General features: G+C 46.2%; 1 protein-coding gene across 5 annotated transcripts in view; it reads left to right on the top strand.

Moving 5' to 3' along the window:
• The window catches only part of DOCK8 (dedicator of cytokinesis 8), a 231,730-nt gene that overhangs the window by 111,344 nt on the left and 97,295 nt on the right, over window positions 1–23,091 (top strand). The gene's annotated exons all lie outside the window — the stretch shown is intronic.

The raw sequence follows: 23,091 nt of genomic DNA, 5'->3' as shown, positions 1-23,091 counted from the left end.
AATTGAAATTTTGATTTTATTTAACTTTATTAATTTCACTTTAAGTTCAAATGGTTGCATGTGGCTGATGGCTACCATATTGGACGTCACAGACGTTAACTAGACGGTAAAAACCTAACAAGTTAGGCCGCCTCGGTTTCTTAGAGTGCCTTCTCGGGGGGCTGGGGCGGGGAAGCTTGTCAACACACATCTTCCAAAGCCATTGTTGCTCATATCTATTAGTTTTTATCTTGAGAAAAAAACTTAAATGCAGGGAAAAATGTTGTAACAGGTGCCTTTCCTCTACCGTCTAGAAACGACATTTGTTGTTTCTTGTATTTTATACACATACACATGTACATTCTTACTGGTTATATTGAAGCCTCCTTTATCCCCAGCCTCAAGTCCCAGACTTCTACCTTGCCTCCCAAATGCCGTTGTTAACCATGAACTTGGATGGGTTCTTTCCTCTATTTTCTCTGGTTTGAGACACACACCCATATACACACATGTACCTGTGAACCCTGAATGATATTATTCTTATATTCATTTTAAATGTACCTAAATAGCTTTATACTCTATGTTACCCTATACTTTCATACAGCAGTATGAGTTTTCTTCTCTATTATTGTGGATTCATGAATTTTATTGATGTGGTGGGTTGCACTCCATTACAGTCATTATCCTGTCTAGTTACTCAGTTTGTCACACAGATCACCAAGGGGAAGTCCTTAACAGCTTGTGTTTTAGAAATATTAATATAGATTCATATAGCATTTATTTTTTAACGTCTATTGATTTTGAGAGAGTGTGCATGCACCTGCATGAGTGGGGAAGGGGCAGAGAGAGAATTAGAGACAGAATCCCAAGCAGGTTTTATATTGTCAGTGCAGAGCCCCACGTGGGGCTCGATCCCATGAACTGCGAGATCATGACCTGAGCTGAAATCAGGAATCAGAAGCTTAACCGACTGAGCCACCCAGGTGCCCCTATGTAGCATTTAGTCATTCTTTTTAACGGCTGTATAGTATTCCTTTGTGTGAAGATGCCATATTTTACTTATCCATTTCCTGTTTTTCTATTAATAGATATTTCTGGGGTTTTATTTTCCAGTTTGGGGCTCTTACAAACCCTATGCAAGGTGAGAATTTTTGCGTTTGTCTCTCTGTGCACATGTGTGAAAGTGTCCCTAAGCAATGTCCCTTAAAGTGAAATTACTGGGTCACCAGTGATACACATTTTCAGCTTTTTTCATACTGCCCCTTGTTTCCAAAACTGTACCAGCGCGCAGTCCTTCCAGCAGGACAAGTGAGCTGATTCCCCAGTCCCTCATCCATATTTGCCAGTATGACGTGTGTGTGTGGGGGGGACTGAAACGCAAAGAATTTCAAAACTCACCCAATTCCCACCCCCACCCTCACATTTCTAGATGTGCAAAATTGAGACCCAGAGAAGGTGAGTGATTCATTGAGGCCGAAAATTACAGAAAGGAATATAAACAAGCATCCGCTCAGTTTGAAATGAGTCTCTTCATGGGGTGCCTAGTGGCTTAGTCGGTGAAGCGTCTGACTTCAGCTCAGGTCATGATCTCACGGTTCGTGAGTTCGAGCCCCGCATCAGGCTCTGTGCTGACGGCTCAGAGCCTGGAGCCTGCCTCCAATTCTGTGTTTCCCCCTCTCTCTGCCCCTCCCCTGCTCACACTCTGTCTCTCAAAAATGAATAAACATGAAAAAAAAATGAGCCTCTTCCTTTCAGTACCAGTAAAGTCCATGCGGTCATTTCTCTACCTCATCCTTTCTAAAGCAGCTCTCCGTGGTCTTTTCTCATTCCCTACATACAAACCCAGCCCCAGTCCCTCTCCTTAGATAAGTATTTCTGGGATAGTGGTTTCAGCTCCCCACTCCCTAGGGGGAGATGAAGGCATGAAAATGTTTGCTTGTGGAGACTGTGTTTGTATCTTTTTAGAAACTTTATCCTACCTTTGGAAAAGGAAATACTTGTGGCGGAATAAACTTGCATCAAATGAATTCTTAGTCAGCTTGTCCTCAGCACTTAATCACCCAGGGGAGGCATTTACGACTCTTTCTACTCCTTGCTGCAAACATGCTGCCTTAATGACATCACAGCGGGACTCAGAATGCATTAGTGCACCTGATGATTCAAGGGATGGAGGGGTACTAACCAGGACAAGTCCGGACAGATTTCTCTGAACCCGACTTGGCATCAGGAGAAACGGACCCGCAGGTGCCCAGTGAAGGCGCGCCAAGGCCAGCCCATTAGAAACCAGGTCTCTCGTTTTCCTTCAACGCCTTCTCTTGGCTCCTAGGCCGCCATACTTTCTAGCTTGTCTAAGGAAGGAGCGTTACAGTGAACTTGGCTCAGAACCTCTTAGTGGGGAAACATCAAGGAATTTGGAGAGCTTCTTGTCCAAATCTTTAGAGTGGTTTCAGTTAGGTTGGTCTTAGCAGCAACCCAGCCCTGGACGAATCTTCTCCCTTCCTGTATCTCCCTCCCATTTCACAAAATAGAAATGGAAGCCTCGGGTTAGGTCTCAACAGCGGGTCAGATCAGGGAGCGGACTGTTGGCCTTTGCTGACCCACTCTTCTCATTTCTGTCAAAATCCGCACCCCCCACCCCACCCCCGCCTTTTGTTCCGTCTCATCTCCTTATACCTCAGGAAACTCACAACCTTGTGGCTTTTCTATCCCCTTCCCCTCTGGTCAAAGTGTCCCTAAGCAAGGATCTCTAAACCTGTTTACAGTATGGGATCAACAGTGGGTTTGTCCTAAAGCCTTATCTCTCCTGAGAGTCTTATCATGTAACAGGGACAGCAGTTTAAGTTTTCCTTTGACTTAGTGGGATTTTGGATACCATCCTAAGGGTTTGGCATTGGGGAACTCGCCCTGTTGACATTGCTGTTTCCAGGTCTCTGATCCTGGTCACAGCTGCATCCATCTACCAAAATCAAACAAATGAAGATTAAAATTTCCAGAGCCGGTAAATTCAGGCATAATGCTTTGTTTTACGGAGGGTTGACCTCATGAATTTGAAATAATGGCTTCGCTTGTCAAAGTTCGATCTACCTGGAACTTGGGGAGAGTGCGTCTTGTGGGTCAGGCAGGGAATGCCCGAAGGTATCACATCCAGCATTTGAATTTCAAATTTGTGTAATTTTCACCTAAACTGCAGAGCTCCCTTGGCGGAGGGAACTGTCTCGTGGATCTAATGACAGATGGAAATTTCCTGGCCTTGAATGTGAGTGGTGGCCGGAGTCACACATATTACAGGACTGTAATACGGGTGAGGCTTCTAGTGAACACCGTGTGAGTAGAACTCAGTAGAACTTCTTTTTTTACCTGTCTTAAAGGAGCATCTGCCATGGAGCCTCAAACAGAATCGGTTTAGGATAGGCTGAAACTGACTTCCTGTCCTCAGTCCCCGCCCCCATCCTTCCTACCCCCTCGTTCAGGGTCACCACCTCGTCTGTTCTCTGTGGATGCCACCGTGGTGCCTCTGCCTTATTCAGATTGATTTCAGGAGGAATCTGCGTGAACTGTAGGAACACTACCCTGGGCTCCAGCAATATCCCCCTGAGCCAAAGCGGGTCGGTCACGTGTAAAATAAACATTCCAAGGGAGGAGGTGAACTTGGAGCCAGAAGTGCTATTCCCAGGAGCGGCCGGTGTCTTCCAGACCAGGGGCCTTGGCCCCTGTGGGCCCCGTGCTCGGGTACAGGCGTGGAGGCTTGTCCCGCAAGCCTCGTTCCCTGCCGCAGACCCAGGCCGGGCCCTTTGCAGAGTCACCAGCAGGACAGTGATGATTGTGAAGAACATCGGGGAAAATGAGGTTGGTAAACAGGATTATCCAAATCTGAGTTTGGCACCCCTTCCTCCACGGCCAGATGAAGAGAGCACCAGTTGTTAGGCCAGAAACATGTTTGAGCCCACTCCTGGCTCATTTCCCAGGGACGCCCAGCAGCTGGTAACGGGGACACCAGCTGCTGCCTTCCGGTGGGGGCACGGGGCTTGGGGGGGGCGGGGAGCAGGGCTGTCGCCAAGGCCCAGCGCGACCTTTCAGGACGTCTCCTTCTGCAGCCGCCACGGGGGTGTGTGCGGAGATCACAGGTGCTGAGGTTGTAATGAGCTTGTTAATCTCCTCGCCGTCCCTTTAGCTGGTGATTATATCAGAGAAAGCCACATAAAGTGCGTTTTCATCTCTTAGCCCGGCCCCCAGAAGCCTCTGAGGTCTTTTCATCCAATTAGCTGACTTGCAGCGGAGGACCGTGCTTGCCGAGAACAAGTGTATCAGTTAGAACATGATTTCTTTGATGGATAATGAGCTGTTTGCAGGCCTCCTCCTATTTAGCTGAATGTTCTCAGACCGGCCGTCTGCATTCCCAAGGTTCGCCTGATGTCTGGTTGAACAGGGAGGTGCCTCCCATATCACAGGGAGGGGGTCTGAAAACGACTGGCAGACCTGTGATGCACAGAGATACAAAGAAGGGCGTAGGAGAAATGTGGGAGCAGATCCTGCATGGGTGTCTGGAAGGTAAAATGCAGCGAATACGATTTCTAAGGAAAGGAATGAACCAGAAGTAATTCTGGATGAGGTGGTCAGGAAGGAGCTGGGCCATGGTGAGTGGACGGTGTCCTTGAGAGAGACTTTTATTTGGTCCAGGGAAGGGGACTCTCAATCTGAGCTCAGCCGGCCGTAAGTCCGGACTGGACGTTTTCAGCACTGTGTCTTGAGGCTGGGGGTGTCTCAGGGTCCACTGCGGGGAATTATTCTATGCGCTACCAAAGCAAGCACAGCGGGAAATTAATAACACAGTACCGGGGGCACCTGGGTGGTTCGGTGGGTTAAGCGTCCGACTTCAGCTCAGGTCATGATCTCGTGGCTCATGAGTTCGAGCCCCGCGTCGGGCTCTGTGCTGACAGCTCAGAGCCTGCAGCTGCTTCGGATTCTGTGTCTCCCTGTCTCTCTGGCCTACCTTACTCACACTCTGTCTCTCTCAAAAATAAATATTTAAAAAATTTTAAAAAAAGTGCAAATGCCCAGCCCCCACGGGGAGACCCCCTGGAGAGGACAAGGCAACTCCATCCACCTGACTTGGGAAGCAATCCCAACATACCCTGGGGTATCAGGTGAGGTGAATTTGGCAAAGAGAAAGTCCTGGTTTACCAAGACGCTGCAACACAGCGGGAAACCTCTCCACATGGGGACAGTATTTTCACAGCATAGCCCAGATGCTGCCAGCACTCCAGCATTCCTGCTAATTAATAATTGGTGGTTTCTGATGTGATTGGCCCTGATGTAAATCACTGTCAAACAATACCTTCCTTAAATAACTGTCGAAATGACAACTCCCCATTCTTACTTGTTTGTTGAGTCGTTTGAGTTTTACTTATTTTGGAACACGTAGCCTATTCTAATGGTTCACAATTACTAAAGTACAAAAATGCAGAGTGAAAATTCTCTCACACTCCTAACTTCTAGCCATCCAATTGCCTGCCTTTGGGACACCCTTTTAAAGACGTGTGTGTGTGTGTGTGTGTGTGTGTGTGTGTGTGTGTTTATATCTATTTGTTTTTATTCTTTTATTTACTCTATCAATATTGAGTACCTACAGTGTGCCAGGCCCTTTTCTAAACACTGGAGAAATACTGGTGAACAAAATAGATGAAAATCGTGTAAATTCTACCGTTCAGTCCTGTTTTTGGCCCGTGGAAATGACCATTGTTATTAGTATGCATCCTTCTGGAGAGAAACAGTATCTGTACGAGCCAATATAGCCCTGGTGTTTTTCCCTTCACAAGGGCAAGTATAGCAAAATCTTCACCCCGTTCTGTACCTCGATTTCTCGTTGAATACCGTATTGGGGAAAGCACTGCTGTGTGAATACATAGAACTGCCTCTTTTTTTTTTTTTTTTTACAGCTGCACCGAGTCTCATTCAGATGGATCATGATTTATTTAGCCCATGATCCTGAGCATCTAAGATGTTGCCAATCTTTTGTAACAAATGATGTATGTTACAGTGAAAAAAAAAACCTTCTATAACTTTTCACACCTGTGCAAGCCTGTTTATTGGCTAAATTCCTGCTTGTCACCCTTTCAAGGGATCTTTAAAGAACTCTAGCAGAGTTCTTTAGCCTGAAAACCCAGTCCTTGGTTTTTACGAGTCTTAGCAAGCAGTTGCTTGTGGAATATGGGGTTTATTATAAACTAGCATTTCATTTGGAACAATAGTGTCACACAGGCAAAAAGCAAAGTGAATTCCTGGTGCCTGAATTGTCCAGATACTTAAGTGCCCGCGCTTGACTTTGCTGCGGCAAGTTGGTCTGAAGAGTAAATTGGGAACACAGTCTCACCTTCCCGATGCCTTGCTCCAAAACTCGGGTGTCCTCCTCCTTTTTGGAATGAAAATCAGGAGGGAGCCAGTTAGCTAAGATGGCTTACCAACAAGTGCAAGTTTTGCAAAGCCAGCCTGCCACCACAACATCCAGCCACTTGAGGGCACAATTTGCTCACTTTCTAGGTGTAGACACACCTAGTTATTTTTTCCGTTTCAAAGCAGATGGAGTCTTGATTTATTAAAGGAAAACACACCTTTTTTTTTTTTTTTTTTGCTCTTGAAGCACAGGACCAAGAAAAACGGGAAAGTATCCCCATGTCCCGGAAGATGGCTATTGTCATTTTTTGCAGAGACAAGTATTCTAACCTGTCAACATCTGCCTTCTTTCCTTTGTCATGACCTTAGAAACCTGGTACGTTTCGAATCACTGTATTGTGCATCTAAAACTTAGCTAGCAGCATGTGTCCACTCTACTCAGAAAAAAATTCTTTTAAAGAAAGGACGTGAGTGAGACAGTAATGAACTAGTGTCACAGAGGGTTCTGTGTTCGGAAATGTCACTGATGCCACATGTCACAGCCCCACATTTGTCCCTGGTTTATACTCATTCCTTTTGTGTCCACTAAGTGTTAGTATGAGCGTCCTACTGAAAGATCCCATTCCGTGCACTGAACGATGGTGAAAGTCATTTTTCCTTTGGATCCTTCATACAGCGCTCGGCAGACAGGCTGGTGCAGCGTCCTGTTTGGACACAGACGGGCAGCGTAAGGTGGATGGGGCAGAAGCGTCAGGGCAATGGTAACGAAAGTGAGACCCATCTGGGCCCACATTTGATGATGATGATGATGGTGATGTTGAGCAGTCAGCCCAGATTAGAAGGAGCCTCCTAAAATTCGAAAAGCCTGGTTTCTTTGATTTCTAGACTCTTGTTATTTCTTTTATTATTATTTTCACATGCGTTCTTTGAAGTGGCTTGTCCTCTGATGACGTATCCTTCAGAGAATTGTTCCCTCTTACTTCCTGCATCGTGCAGGGGGACCGTGCAGGGGGAAACATCTTCCCTCCTCTGTAGCTTTTTCACCCTCAGTTCTGACTTTGTTGTGTACTTGATACATGATCTAAAGGTACAGGTTCATCCACTCTCCACCAGATGTGTTTGGCCATCTCTAAAGCAGAGGTATTTAAAAAAAATTATTTATGTTTATTTATTTTTGAGAGAGAGAGACAGAGTGTGAACGGGGGAGGGGCAGAGAGGGAGACCCAGAATCTGAAGCAGGCTCCAGGCTCCGAGCTGTCAGCACAGAGCCCGACACGGGGCTTGAACTCATGAATGGTGAGATCATGATCTGAGCCGAAGGCAGCCGCTTAACCTGATGGAGCCACCCAGGGACCCCTAAAGCAGAGGTATTTTAACAACCCTCCATAATAATGGACGTCCTGTGCTTTCTGGGCCTCAGACCTCACCCTTGGCCTTTCTCAGCAGAAGTCACAATGCCCTGAGGCCAAATATTAGACGCTCTGTTAGGGTCTTCCCAGGGGACAACGTGGGTACCTGTTGGGACAAGGCTGGCTAGCCCCATAACACAAAGTGAAATATATTTTATTTTAAATTTTACTGATTTAGATTCAGCTATTTACTGATAGGTAAGCAGGGAAGGACTGAGTGTTCCAGTGTAATGTAATTTTTGAAAATTATACAGTCGGATTTCATGGATATTTACCACTGAAAAAATGAATTTCATGTACCCACCAACCTAAATACCAAAAAGGTTATAAAACCAAAAATGTGCCCGTTCCACCTCATTTGTTTTATGTTCTTTGTTTGACAACCTTCAGGAGGTAAACTGGGATCCATGCAGCTGTGTAGAAATAGCCATCTTCTAGTTCACTAAGGATGACAGTCGAGGAATTCAACTTCCTGGCTCATTTGAATGGTTGTAAAGAGATTTCCGTGCCTCGGGCTAAAAATTAGACATTTAGCAATAAGAACATCTCAAAGCTCATGTCTCAGCTTTTCCTAGAGTTTCTGTTTTTCTTTTTAATTAACTTATTTATTTTGAGGGGCGAGGGGCAGAGAGATAGGGACAGGTAATCCCAAGAAGGCTCTACGTAGACAGATCCCAGGAACCATGAGATCGTGACTTGAGCCAAAAGGAAGAGCCAGTGGCTTAACCTGCTGAGCCGCCCAGGTGCCCGAGCTTCAGGTTTTAAAACCTTCACACCTGTGCTTCCTTTTGGCCCTGGCCACTTTTTTTTTAATTTTTTTTAACGTTTATTTATTTTTGAGACAGGGAGAGACAGAGCATGAACGAGGGAGGGTCAGAGAGAGAGGGAGACACAGAATCTGAAACAGGCTCCAGGCTCTGAGCCATCAGCACAGAGCCTAACGTGGGGCTCGAACTCATGGACCGTGAGATCATGACCTGAGCCGAAGTCGGACGCTTAACCGACTGAGCCACCTAGGCGCCCCTGGCCACTTTCTTCTTGAGGGTGACATGGGTGGTGTTTTTTCTCTCATCAGGGTCCCAAGACCAGTGCAACAGCCTTTCTGAGATCCCTTCTTGGGTCCAAAGACAGGAAGCAGACCAGTTTCTTCATCCTGTGGCTAGATTTACATCACTGCCATGTTGGGCTGCCAGTTCACACCCCCATGGGGACACACACACACACACACACACACACACACACACTGTACTCCATTTCACCTTTGAGAAAATTGAGAAAGAGACAAACCCAGAAACCTTGGCTCCTCCCACGCTCGGAGTTCTGTTCTCTCTTGTCCTCATGCATCACCAGCCTTTACATATCCCGGTTGCAAAACTTTTTACTTCACCATCGTTTGAGCCGCATGCTGCCAAAGGACACATCGCCCAGGACACTTGGGTGCCACTGTAATTCTCCCGTAACATCAGTGAGACGTTCCTAGTGAGGAGAGGAAGAGGGAAGGGAGGTGATCCGTTCTCCTGGGATGGACTTTCTCCCGCTGTCCTCACCAGCCAACCCACGCGTGGCGGAGTGGATTGACCGATGGCTGCTTTTGCTTTTATAAAGAACAGACATCAAATTAGTGGTCTGTCCTGGCTTTGTGAAAAAGCAAACCGAGAACACTTAGGCTCCCCAGGCCCCCTTCCAGCCAATATTTTGACACCGGTAAAACTTCATTGAGACCAAACCTGAGGAGCAACCTTAATGGGGACAAGTGGGAGGAAGTGTCTTTACCAAACAGGACCATTCAGCCTGGAGGGAGGCTTCTGTGGTGCCAAGGAAAAGTACCCATGATCACAGTCAAGAGACTCTCGGTTTCCTCATCTGTGAAATGGGATACCTCTGGGATACTTGGGGAGATGAATAGAGGCTTTGCGCATGAACGTGCTTTGTGAAATGTAAACCGCTCTACAATATGCCTCTTAATTGTTTTACTTGTGTTAAGTGTTTGCGTTTAACCTGATCATAAACTCCTTGAGGGCAGGATGTTGCTCCCGGATTCAGGACCTAACGCTGTTTATGCAAGTGGTGGAACCTGCTCGCTCCCTAAATGCTCTTGGTACTGGCATGTGGGAGGGGTAGAGGCAGATTGGTTTTTAGCTGATTCGCCGGTATTTTGCTCTGGTTGGTGGCATCTGGGAGCCAGCTGCGTCCCTCATGTCTCTAGAGCCCTGATTATCTCCTCTGCAAGGCGCTGGTACAGCCAGGGTGACTTCCCCAGCTTGCCTTGTGTGGTCTGTCTCTGAGATTCAACTCCAAGCAGGTGCCCGGGGAAGGCATGACTCTCATGGGAAGGTGTTTTGATGTGATCTCGTCATTGGGGCTTGGATTGGACCTACCACTTGGATTGGAAGACATCAGTCTTCCCATAGTCTTGTTTCAGAAGGTTAGCCCTGGTCTTGTGAAGGTCAGGAGAGCAGACAGTTGATGACTAACTTTGATACTATGACGGCTGGAAAAGAGGCCCTATTTCTCTCGTGCCCCTGGAGGGGCTCCTTTCTCACCAATCATCGAAAATGGAAGACCGTCTGCAGTTCTTTCAAATGCTGTGAAGCTGGCATTGAAACCGCCCATTGGTAACTCACGTAAAATTTTTTGATATTCCCATTGTTTTCTTCACGGTTTTTCTTCCCTGGTCCTGGAATTCAGGCCAGGCCGTATTTGACGAGTTAGATTCTGTGCGGATGACGTAGCAGACTGTGAGTTTTTAGGATTTACTCAGCAGGCAGGGCCACGTTCAGCGGATGGCATTGACAGAGTGGAATAGAGGGGGGGCTTGTGAAGGGTGGAAAGTTTCCCTCGTGATGTCCAGGGTCTGTTGACGTATCAGGACGGGATGGTGGGCACGCCGTCCGGTAAAGATATTCCAACCAAAGTTCCCGGCCAGCTCGCTAGCGATGGTGAGTGTCAGGTGAACCCTTTCTTTTTGCACGGTACCCATGTAGAGCTTTCCCTGTGAGGATCAGGAACTTGCCAGAAATTTAGCATTTACCTAATACGTGATTCTGTAGACATGTCAGCACCTCCCAGCAGTTTCCCTGCTTGATTCGCGGATATTGGGTGTGTGTGGCCATTTGTAGAAGGTCGTGGAGGAAGACACCTGCAGCGGGAGTGATGTTTGATGTTGCTAAGTGTGAACCCCAAGGCGGGTCCGGGGCAGAGGTGGGTGGGGGAGGCCAGACGCACAGCTCTGGAGGTGGTGCCTCCAAAGTCGTTGAGACCCCTACGTGTCCCTCCGAGGTCGCTGATTTTTCCAGGGACTGCGGTAGCTGGTGTTGTCACAGAATCGCTGTAGTACTGGGCACAACGCCACCACAACAGACAAACGGGAGCGGGCCACCTGCTGATTTCATGAGTGTCTTCTCCCAGAGTCACGTTGAAAGGAACCCAAACTCTGGCCTGAGAATCCGTGTCTCTGGCCAGCAGCCAACGTGCTGACTCTGTGTGTCTCCAGGGCAAGGAGAGGTGCAGCCCATGACAATGACAGTTGCTCCAGCCCTCCTAGTGGTCTGGGGGTGGGCACAGACCATCACACTGGTGATGAGCCTGGGGATTGAGAACTCCTCTCTACCCTCCCTCCTCACCCCTGCCACGGAGCACCATACCTGTCCTTTGAAAAGCTTGCACACCTAGCAGAACGGGTCTCCTTTGAATGATGTTGACACGTTCACCTGGCCACTATGCTGGGGCCACCTGCCACATGCCAGGCACCGTGCTTGGTGCTGAAAGAGACCAGGAGTGACGCCTCTCTTTGGAGGCATAGCCCGGGTCTCCTAAGAGACACCGGAACCACTTACAAAAATGCCAACCCGCTGACAGCCATGCATGCAACTTTGTCCTACAGCCACCTTGAGATATTTGCAAGTTCCCCCACCTCCAAAACCCAGACAAGCCTCCTCTCTCCCAAGCATCCAAAGCAGGCGTGTGTTTATAGAGGGAGCTGGGGGGGGGGGGCATCGGGACGATTTATGTCTTCATAGACCCCCAACTGCATTACTTTCTTCCCCCACCCAAACCAAGGGATCTGACAATATTACAACCCATCAGAGGGTGCCTGGGTGGCTCAGTCCATTGGGTGTCTGACTTCAACTCAGGTCATGATCTCATGGTCCATGAGTTTGAGCCCCGCGTTGGGCTCTGTGCTGACAGCTTAGAGCCTAGAGCCTGCTTCGGATTCTCCCTCTCTCTCTGTCCCTCCCCCCACTCAAGCTCTCTCTCTCTCTCTCTCTCTCTCTCTCTCTGTCTCAAAAGTAAATAAACATTAAAAAAAAAAACATCAGGAATGATGCAGCAAGCGTTTTAATGAATAGTATTGACTTACTCACTGGCTGGGTTTTTTTGTTTTCTTTTTGAAGGGGTGGGGGACTAAATAAAGTCTCTGCCCCAAACCAAAGGAAAAAATAAAAAAGTCAGTTGTAGCCACAGCAGAGACTGGAAATTTTCTGGTATGTGTATGTATTTTTGTCAGCTGGGCAGATTTGTTCTAGGAAAGTATGTGCAAAGCCTGGAAAAAATGTGCTCCTTCTGTGCTTTCAAAGAACATACAAGTTGGTTCATGTTCATCAGCCGCGTGACAGTCCTGTCTGGTGGTCTCCTAAAAAATGCAGCCTGGTCCAGATTTTGCCTCAAAACAGTCTTTAAAACCTGAATGTTAAGGCTTTTACAAAGCCAAAGATTATTGAAATGTTTGTTCTGTTTTTAGTTGGGGAAGCTTTCGTTAAAAGTTTGCTGTGTTAGGGAAGAAGGAAGGATGTTTGTGGTCAGTACTTCTGGGCATTCTTACCTTTTACCCAACCTGTCACAGCCTGCTGAAGAGACATTAATTAATTCAGGTAATAGAATCAGAAGTAGACCCAAACAAAAATTATTGATTTATGTTTATTTATTTTTAATTTTTTTAAATATTTATTTATTTTTGAGAGAGAGAGACAGAGAGCATGAGTTGGGGAGGGGCAGAGAGAGAGGGAGACACAGAATGTGAAGCAGACTCCAGGCTCCGAGCTGTCAGTACAGAGCCCAACACGGGGCTCAAACCCATGAACCGTGAGATCATGACCTGAGCCTAAATCAGACGCTCAACCAACTGGGCCACCCAGGCATCCCTGATTTACGATGTTAGTAATTCTCTAATTTTTATCCTTAGTTGGAGATTAGATTGATGCCAAAAAGGCTCTTTCAATATTAAGAACCTTATCTGATAGGTCGTCATTATGTTATATTCTTTAGGCCAGGAGGATAACTCTGAGATCCAGTCAAGAGGAAGAAATTGTATAAGGTGTAAAGCAATGTTTAAAGGAATCACATGTTTGGGGCACCTGGGTGGCTCAGTCGGTTGAGCATCTGACTTTGGCTCAGGTCATGATCTCACAGCTTGTGGGTTCGAGCCCTGCGTCGGGCTCTGTGCTGACAGCTCAGAGCCTGGAGCCTGCTTTGGATTCTGTGTGTGTCTCTCTCTCTCTGCCCCTAACCCACTCGCATTCTGTCTCTGTCTCCCTCAAAAATAAATAAACATTAAGAAAAAATTAAAAAAATAACTAAAGGAATCACGTGTTTAAATGTCAGCAAATACCTGACCTATGCTTTTTAAAACCATATGTTGTCTATTGCTGCAGATTTGCAGCATGAATCAACAAACAGGGGCTCATGGGTGGCTCAGTCGGTTAAGTGTATGACTCCTGATTTCAGCTCAAGTCATGTCTCACGGTTTGTGAGATTGAGCCCCACTTCGGGCTCTGCATTGACAGTGAGGAGCCTGCTTGGGATTCTCTTTCTCTCGATGCCTCTGCATCCCCCCCCCCACCTCTCCCTCTCAAAATAAATAAAAAACATTTTTTTAAAAAATCAGCAGGCACTCATGATCTCACAGTCCATGTGGTTTGTCCAGGTGTGGCTTAGCTGGGTGCCACTGACTCTGGGCTCTCAAAGGCCACAGTCAAGATGGCAGCTAAGGCTGCGGTCACTCCATGAGTCAGCTAGGGAAGGATTCGCTTCCACGCTCACTTGTGTGGCTGTTGACAGGATTCAGTTCCTCTTGGATTGTAAAGGCTTTAGTTCCTCGCTAGCTATTGGCAAGAGGCCTCCTTGAATATTTTACTGTGTTGGTCTCTCCATGGGGCAGCTTAACAACATGGCAATTGGCTTCCTCAGAATAGGCAGGAGAGAGGTTCTGTGTGTAAGCAAGACAGAAGCCAGAGTCTTTATGTAAAACTGACCTCCAAAGTGACATCCTGTGACTTCTGGTGTGTTCTCTTGGTTAGAAACAAGTCACCGGGTCCAGCCCACACTCAAGGGGAGGGTATTACGCGGGGCAAGAATACCAGGAGGCAGGGGTTCCTGGCAGCCATCTTGGAAGCCACTACCCCAGTTTGGAGCAAACTACAAAAGCTGGGGTGCTCCAGTTGTGTGAATTTGAAGGGGTCTAAAGAGGTAGAAAGAGGAGTGACAGAGGGCGGAGTACCCCTGTGGATGCTGAGGACACCACTTGCCGTGGAGAATCTTCCGGTCAGCCTGGTATGTTTCCAGGACATCTGCAATACATCACTCCCTAGTAGAAAAATAACCACTTCTTGACAGATCCTCAAAGGTGAGAAGAGTCTCCACGCCTGCCCCTCAGTAACCCACACTCCAAAAAACAAGTCCGCAATATAGGAAGAAAAAAAAATTTTTGTTACGGGGTTTAAAACCAAGAATCCCAAGTTTTCTTAGAATCGGTAGTGAGGAATAACCTGAAGCTATACATATGTGGGAGCGTGTTCACTTTTCTGCTTGCCCGGTATGCCAGCACCTCACCCCCACCCTCCCTCACACCCCACCATGCTCTCACCTCCCAAGCATCTGTGAATCCGTGTACTTCTAAAATCTATATCAAGTCCTCTGGGTGAAGTGGTAAATGTAGCTGTGGAAGGGTGAGCTGTGCACGATGTCTGAAATGTATCCTGCCAAAGTAGTTCTGTTCCAATCCCTCCCGTGTAGATAACATACATTCTTATTAAACATTTTCTAGTCGTCCAAAAAAAAAAAAAGAAGAAAAGAAATCATTGAAAATAGGGGTCTAATAAACCAACTGGGGGCTTGATCTATTCAACACATTTCTGAGCCCCCCCCCATGGGGGAGTCACATGAATATCCAAACAACAGACCTGAAAACCACATCCTGGGTCCCGTGGGGGTAGCTGGGAGTTGGGAGAGATGTGGTTATCCAGTAAATGTTTTGACTGTTTTGTCAGGGTCAAGTTAAGAAGGTTTTAGGATTAAAAAAAAATATGTGGAATAAAAAAATTTGGATTTGGGACCTTTCTGTGTTTTGTCACTCCTTGTCATGTGAAGGATCCAGATCCGGATCCAGCTTCACGATTAATAATGACCCCCTGTTCCTTTCCATCCCCTTTCTCGACTCACACCGACAGTCCATAAATCCAGCCTCTTTGTAAGGAGGAAAGGAAGCAAGAAAACGAATTCATACAAAGGTGGGAGTGGATGATGTTTAAACCTCTATTTAATATTTGAAATCTAAGCAGTGTTTCAAAAAAAAATATTTGGTAACATGGATATCTTAATTGGTAAAATTTCATTTAGCTCAACAAAGTATGGCTTAAAAAAATATTTCAAGCAAGCTTGGAGAGAGATTTGCTTTTTTCCTAAAGCAGTCAGTTTTCCCCAGCAGGTTTCAAATTTTTATGTGTATTTATGATTCTTTTCAAAGGGAATCTGGTCCAGATAAGACTTGAGATTGTAAATGTCCCCAATTTCCCTTGGGTCTTGTACTGTTGAAAACTAGTTGACTTTTTTTTTAAGTTTATTTATTTTGAGAGAGAGAGAGAGAGAGAGAGGGAGAGAGAGACTCCCAAGCAGGCCCCATGCTGTCAGTGCACAGCCTGGCATGGGTCTCAAACCTAAAAATGGTGAGAACGTGACCTGAGCCGGAATCAAGAGTCAGATGCTCAACTGACTGTGCCACCCGGGTGCCCCAAAAATCTAATTGACTTTTTTTTTTTTTAAGTGTTTATTTTTGAGAGAGAGAGAGCATGAGCAGGGGAGGGGCAGAGAAAGAGACACACACAGAATCTGAAGCAGGCTCCAGGCTCCAAGCTGTCAGCACAGAGCCCAACACAGTACCAGAACCCATGAACTGGGAGGTCACGATCTGAGCCGAAGTTGGACATTTAACTGACTGAGCCACCCAGGTGCCCCTCTAGTTGACTTTTTCTTTCTTTTTTTTTTTTTAAGTGTGTTTATTTTTGACAGAGGGAGAGAGAGAGAGACAGAGCACGAGTGGGGGAGGGGCAGAGAGAGAGGGAGACACAGAGGCAGGCTCCAGGCTCTGAGCTGTCAGCACAGAGCCCGACGCGGGCCTGGAACTCACGGACCGCGAGATCGTGACCTGAGCCGAAGTCGGATGCTCAACCGAATGAGCCATCCAGGCGCCCCTAGTTGACTTTTCTTAAACAAGTAACTGGGTTTTAAGAAGAGCTCACGTGCATTCACATGTGTCTAAAAGGTGGCATTCTCATGGGGCGCCTGGGTGGCGCAGTCGGTTAAGCGTCTGACTTCAGCCAGGTCACTATCTCGCGGTCCGTGAGTTTGAGCCCCGCGTCGGGCTCTGGGCTGATGGCTCGGAGCCTGGAGCCTGTTTCCGATTCTGTGTCTCCCTCTCTCTCTGCCCCTCCCCCATTCATGCTCTGTCTCTCTCTGTCCCAAAAATAAATAAAAAACATTGAAAAAAAAATGTTTTTAAAAGGTGGCATTCTCTTGGCCCCAGCTTGAAGTCCTGCTTTATTTATTAAGAGTGCTGGTTTTCCAAACTCTCACTTACGAGGAACTTTATGAATCATAAAAATAAGGAATAGGATCGATGTAATAGGAAAGGTGCTCTACAAATGTCATAGGAGCTGTGTCTAGTTCATGTTCAAAGACAATGTAATAAAAGTTCTGTATAAAGACACCATATGTGGTCCTCAAACTGTAGTTCATCAGTTGAGAAAACATGGACGTTCCTTACCCCTACCCCCATCTTGAAAAGTGCTATGATAAGAGTTATTGGAGTTTACTGTTGTTTTGCTTTGTTTTTCCCTCTCTCTTGTTTTCTGTTTTTGAGCACTTTTTTTTTTTGTTTTTTAAAGCATAACAGGACCATAGAGAGAGAATGTTGGGTCATTTATTGCAGTGTGTCTAAACAATTGGGTAACATTGTGTCTCTGGCCTCTTAACTGCATTTGCTTTTTGTAGGCCTGGGGGGTAGGGGTCCCCAAAGTTCAGAATGCGGTCCCAGCGCGTATACAAAACATTGCGGCCTGGCTTCCTGAGCTCGGCGGTTACTGAGGGACGAGCTCGTGATGCCATTCCCAGCGCCTCCTTCGAATCCTGTGCAGTTTCCCAGGGCAGGCGGCCTCATGTGGGCTCTGACTGGGGCCCCAGGACAGAGCCTTTGACAGTCCCTTTCTCTCTCTCTGAATTCTGAAGCTGGAGCGTGCCCTGCATCCTACACGTGAGGGTTTTCCTTTCCACCTTCCATGGATCCCTTTGTAAATTTGTGCTTCGATCTAACCTTAAGTATTAGACACAGAAACAAACGCAGGTCATGGCGTGAGACCGTAGAATGTCAAGACAGGACATGGAAAATGCCTCATTTTTATGCATTTATTTATAAACCTCATTGTAAAAATAATTTGGGTCAGCTTAATAATTTGGGTCAGCTGTATAACAGGGATAAAATTTCTGAGTAGAAGGAAAATAAGGAGAGGGAAATCAATGTAAATCTGGGTAAGGTTAATACCAGGACATATCTTAATGTCTTCGGCAGTCCCTTAAAAAGTTAGCTGCACATTTGACCTCTTGCTTCCTGGCAGCCAAGCAAAAAAACAACAACAACAAAGGGAAACATGATGAACTACAGGATTCATATTTCTGACAAGTGAAAAACACACCAGTTCTCTTGGGTCCGTGCTGCTCGAACTTGAATGTGCGTTTGAATCATCTGGGGTGTTGTTAAAATGCAGGTTCTGATTCGGCAGGTCTGTGACGTCCTAACTGGCTCCCGGGTGGTGCTGATGCGGGCACTTTGCTCCTCCCAGGACGTCCTTTGAGTCTCAGAGCCTTAGCTCCCTCATACGCACGTATTTACAAAGCATGCCGCCGCTTAAAACGTTAGGTTTGCAGGTTTCCTAGGTAATTCTGGGCTATAGCAAATATTGAGCTCAGATTTCTGACTCCAATTTGCTCTTGATGTATTTCAAACATCAAAACCTCCAATAGCGAGGGACAGGACCCACCCTCCAAAGCTAACTGTATTATTTCATGCCTTAAAAAAAAAAAAAAAAAACTTACCGTTTGGGCGAACATCCTTCTGCCCTTGTAAATAATAAATTAGAAGACTACGTTATAATAAAGTTCTGGTCAGTCTGTGGACCGAAGAGACATTTGCTGTTGTTCTTAGAAGTAGTGATGGTTATGTGCACTGGGTCTGGCCTCAGGGCACCTGGATCTGAATCCCACTGTGCCTTTTGCTAACTGTTACCTCGGGCAGATTACACATCCTCCCTGTGCCTCTGTTTTATCATCTGCTAAGTGAAGTTGGGTCAAATACTGTTAGCTGTTTTTATTATTACATTTAAGACATATTTTCCTGGCAGTGAAATGTGGATGATAAATAAAACCACAGCTGCTCATCTGGCACGACCACCTTAAAAGAATGTATCTAGATTCTCAATTTCCTTTGGAAGGTTTGAGTAAGTCGCAGACAACTTTAAGATCACTGATATTAACAGGCGCTTGAATTTCGTCCTGTTAGAATCAAAGTCAGTTGCTAACACATTACTAAAAGGAGTGAGAGCCACCAACCTTTCCCTGTAGTTTTCAAATGAGGGCATCTCATTTATGCAGGCGGTTTTGCTGTATTTCCACGTCAGCAAATAGTTCATCGATTCTTTGGCTCTGTCTTTGCAAAAAGGGCTAGAGTTATTTTTTAAGTTTATTTATTTATTTTGAAAGAGAGAAAGTGCACAACTGGGGAAGGGGCAGAGAGAGAGTGAGAGTGAGAGAGAGTGAGAGAGAGAGAGAGAGAGAGAGAGAGACTGTCAGGCTCCCAAGCAGGCTCCACACCACCAGTGCAAAGCCTGATGCGGGAGCTCAAACTCACAAACTGTGAGATCGTGACCTGAGCTGAAGTCAGACGCTTAACTGACCGAGCCACCCAGGTGCCTCAGAAAGGAAGAGTTTGTAAACACAGAAAAGAAAAAGAAATACTTTGAAATTACCAAAGTAGGGTGAGCATGGTTATGGAGGAAACCGGAGAGCTTTTTATGCAGTATGTTTCAGTGTGTTGTATCAGGAGAGCCGGGTACTAATTTACCACCCCATCTACTTCAGCCTGTATTGCTGGTGGTCCTCTGGGAAACCAACACATGGGTCTCAAGCTTTAGGAGCGCTAATAAAATAGCCAAGCTCATTTTGCTGGCATTTTATTCTCCCTCTACTGCATATCCGTAGCCAAGATCCTTTTAAGGTCTCCCTAAACCTGAAGCACCTGACCACGTGTTATTTAAAACATACTGAGATCGGGGTGCCTGGGTGGCTCAGTCAGTTAAGGGTCCAGCTTTAGCTCAGGTCGTGATCTTGCGGTTCGTGAGCCTGAGCCCCACATCGGGCTCTCTGCTGTCAGTGTGGAGCCTGCTTGGGATCCTCTGTCTCCCTCTCTCTGCCCATCCCCCCTCTCAAAAATAAACGTTAAAAAATTAAAAAGAATATATTGAGATGCATGTACTTCCCCATTTGTTATATATATATATATATATATATATGTATATATATATATATATATAAATCTATATATATATGTAAATAGTCTGCAAAGTATGGGAAAATTTTTTCACCTCTAGGTTAAACTCAGTAGAGTTGCCATTGATGAACTGACAAAATGTTATACGTAGTAAGCAGTTGATTTTATTTATTTTAACAAAGCTGATCTCACTACGATGCCTCCACTCGGCTTTTCTTTTTCTTTGCAATTTTTTTTAATGTTTATTTATTTTTGAGAGAGGCACAGAGTGTGAGCAGGGGAGGGGCAGAAAGAGAGGGAGACACAGAATCCAGAGCAAGCTCCAGGCTCTGAGCTGTCAGCACAGAGCCCAATGCAGGACTTGAACCCACAAACCACGAGATCATGACCTGAATTGAAGTCACTTAAGCAACTGAGCCACGCAGGCGCCCCCAAATAAGCATTGAGTTTTAGAATCATGCAGCACCTGGCTGGCTTAGTCAGAAGAGTGTGTAACTCTTGATCTCTGGGTCGTGAGTTTGAGCCCCATGCTGGAGGTAGAGATTACTTAAATACATTTAAAAAATAGTAAAATGAATAAAATCATTAATTGTGATTTTGGGATTTTACTTTTCATATTTTGGAGCTAATAATGTTGGAGGCCTCAGACATTTTCATGAAACCCTAAGATGTTCCTCAATCTTGGGCTCCCGCCTGTCATCCTGAGGGGAAAGTGGCCGTGCCCACAAGCCAGTCCCAGTCCTTGGCATGAAGTCATCATTGCTGCACATGTGGAAGGAAATAGATGCCAGTTGGAACTGGAGGAGAGCTCCCTCATAAAGAGCATTTTGTCCTTTGCTGAGGGGCTGTGAGGAGGCGGGGAGATGGTTTATCATAGACATGGAGAAAGAGAGAAAGCAAGGGGGAGCTAAAAAAAAAAAAAGAGGTGCACACACACAGATTGAAGATAGAGACAGAGAGACGTTGAAAGATGGAGAGAGAAACCTGGAGAGATGGACCGGTTCCCTAAGTAACGTATACTGAGGCCTCAGCCCTGAAGAGTGTTGGTGGTTGCCCACCAAAGCGCACTCAGCTGATGCCATCTTGATAGGAAGACCATCTTCAGTGACATCTGCGTTTACAGCTGACAAAGCGCTTCTCAGGGGTTAGTGCATTGGAGACTCATCTCCAACCTTTTTCTTACAGGTGAGGAAATAGACTTGTCCACCTTACACTGAGAGAGCATTCTCTAGTTTTTTAAAGGACATTTCCACCCCTCTCTCATTTGGTAAGGACCACTGATCACAGGTCTCCGTCGAGGCCCATCTTCCCTGGCATAAAAGCAGCTTAAATTTTGGGTATTACTGATCTTCAAAAGAAGGTGGGGACAACTCCAGTCACAAAATCAGCAATCTAAAAATTTTTCTCCTTTTTTAAAGAATTTTTAAAAATATTTATTTATTTTTGAGAGAGAGCACGAGCAGGGGAGGGGCAGAGAGAGAGGGAGACACAGAATCTGAAGCCGGCTCCAGGCTCTGAGCTGTCAGCACAGAGCTTGACACGGGGCTCAAACCCACAAAGTGTGAGATCATGACCTGAGCCAAAGTCGGACACCCAACCGACTGAGCTACCCAGGCACCCCACCCAGTCCTTTTTTTTTTTTAAGTATGTACTTGATATTACTACTTCATCATAAGTTCTATTCTGAAAGAACAGAAAGAAAACCAAAATGGACACCAATTCTGTTTCTAAATCAAATTGCTTTTTTTACTTCCCCGTTATCATCTATTACACCTTACCCTTTGTGCCTATTCAGTTTCTGGATATTTACAGCCTTGTCCTAGGTAAAATTTTATATTCTGAATTCTCACGCAACATTGTTCAAGGAGGATAAGCCAATGAACGCACTTCAGGCTCACTTTCAAAGAGACACAGGAGAAGCACCAAGGACTGTTTGACCTTGAACCTTGATCCTCTTTAGGATTTCCAAGATCCTGTAAGTAAAATATTCTCAGAGTCTAGAAGGCTAGGTTTCTGGCTTTATGACATGACCAGGTGGTCCTCCATCCATTCCTTTGGGAGGAATTCCTTTGGGAGGAAGTGACACATTTTTTCTATTCCAAACATAGTTTGGGTTGCCATTCTCAGCAATGGAAGATACGTAAGCAGTCGTGCCACAAAGGGTTACTCTGTACCACTGCTCTTTTTAACCAGGTTTTTTCTTTTTTTTTTTAATGTTTATTTATTTTTTTTATTTTGAGAGAGCACGTGCGAGCAGGAGAGGCGCAGAGAGAGAGAGGGAGGGAGGGAGGGAGGGAGGGAGAGAAAGAATGCCAAGCAGGCTTCGTGCTGCTAGCACAGAGCCTGACTCGGGACTCGATCTCACGAACCATGAGATCATGACCTGAGCTGAAACTAAGAGACGCTTAACCGACTGAGCCTCCCAGGCACCCCTTAACTAGGTGTTTTCATAGGAGGCTTAGCCCCAACTTGATGATTCTTACCTCGTGGCTTATTTTCCAATCTGTCAAGATCGCAGTCAACACAGATTATCACCAAGGATCCGCTCACCGCGACACCGTCCACCACTGTTGTCAGCCGAACCCCCCCCTCCGTGAAAATTGCAGCCTCTTCCCTCTCCCGCTCCAGCAAGTTTAGCTTCTTGTCGCCTCTCTCCGTGCCTCACACACCTGGAACCAGCCGGCGCTGGAGCTCAGCCACCAGCAGGTGGACGCCTTCGTTCCTCTTGCCGAACTGCCCGGCTGTCTTCTCCAGGCTCGGCTCTCGCTCCTGCTGGCCCTTTTGCATTAGCAGCTCCACTAGAGAGCGGTTCACAGTGTCCAGTCGTTTCGACAAGTGCCCGATGTTCTCTTTGCTGTAGCTCGCCTGCTCCTTGAGCTGCACTCCCAAGCTAGAGAAGCCTCTGGGAGAGAACACAGATGTCATCGTTGGAATAACAGGTTCTTCTCTGCGTTTTCTCACCCTGGAGAGAGAATATGCTAAACTGAGTAGGGCGCACACCGGTGTTCTTTGCATTATGGCTTTGCAGGATTTCTAGGTCCCCTGTGCTAAGCTGTTTTCAGGAAAGGTAATAGAAGACAGTCCCAAGGCGGTGAGGAGCAGGGAGAGTGTGGTCGCCAGTTGGATCTAAGAATGATCAAATTCTGCGAGTTTAACTTCTGACTTCCTGGAGCTGCTCAATTACAGCAGCTTAAAACTCATTGAATCAGTGGAAAAAATTCGAAGTTTCCAAAACAGCTTGTCATCAAAAGCCATTGGATGTGGCTCTGGGAAGAAGGCTGTTGATGGATACCGGGTGTTCAGTTAAATGTGACGTATAGAACCAAAGAAAACCGTTTTTGTCTGCGCTGAGGAAGATTGGATTGTACTAAATGCACATACGCTGGACCCACACTTACTAAAGCAGCTTTCGAAATCGCTCGGCCATAACCAGTGATGCCTATTTTGGTTATAGGCTACCTTCTCAAGAATCATGAGATAACATAACCTTAGGGTTTTTCT

This window comes from Felis catus, chromosome D4, assembly GCF_018350175.1.
Source record: "Felis catus isolate Fca126 chromosome D4, F.catus_Fca126_mat1.0, whole genome shotgun sequence".
Taxonomy (NCBI): Eukaryota; Metazoa; Chordata; class Mammalia; order Carnivora; family Felidae; genus Felis; species Felis catus.
Note: the sequence above shows the minus strand (reverse complement) of the source record. Positions and strands in the feature narration are given on the sequence as shown.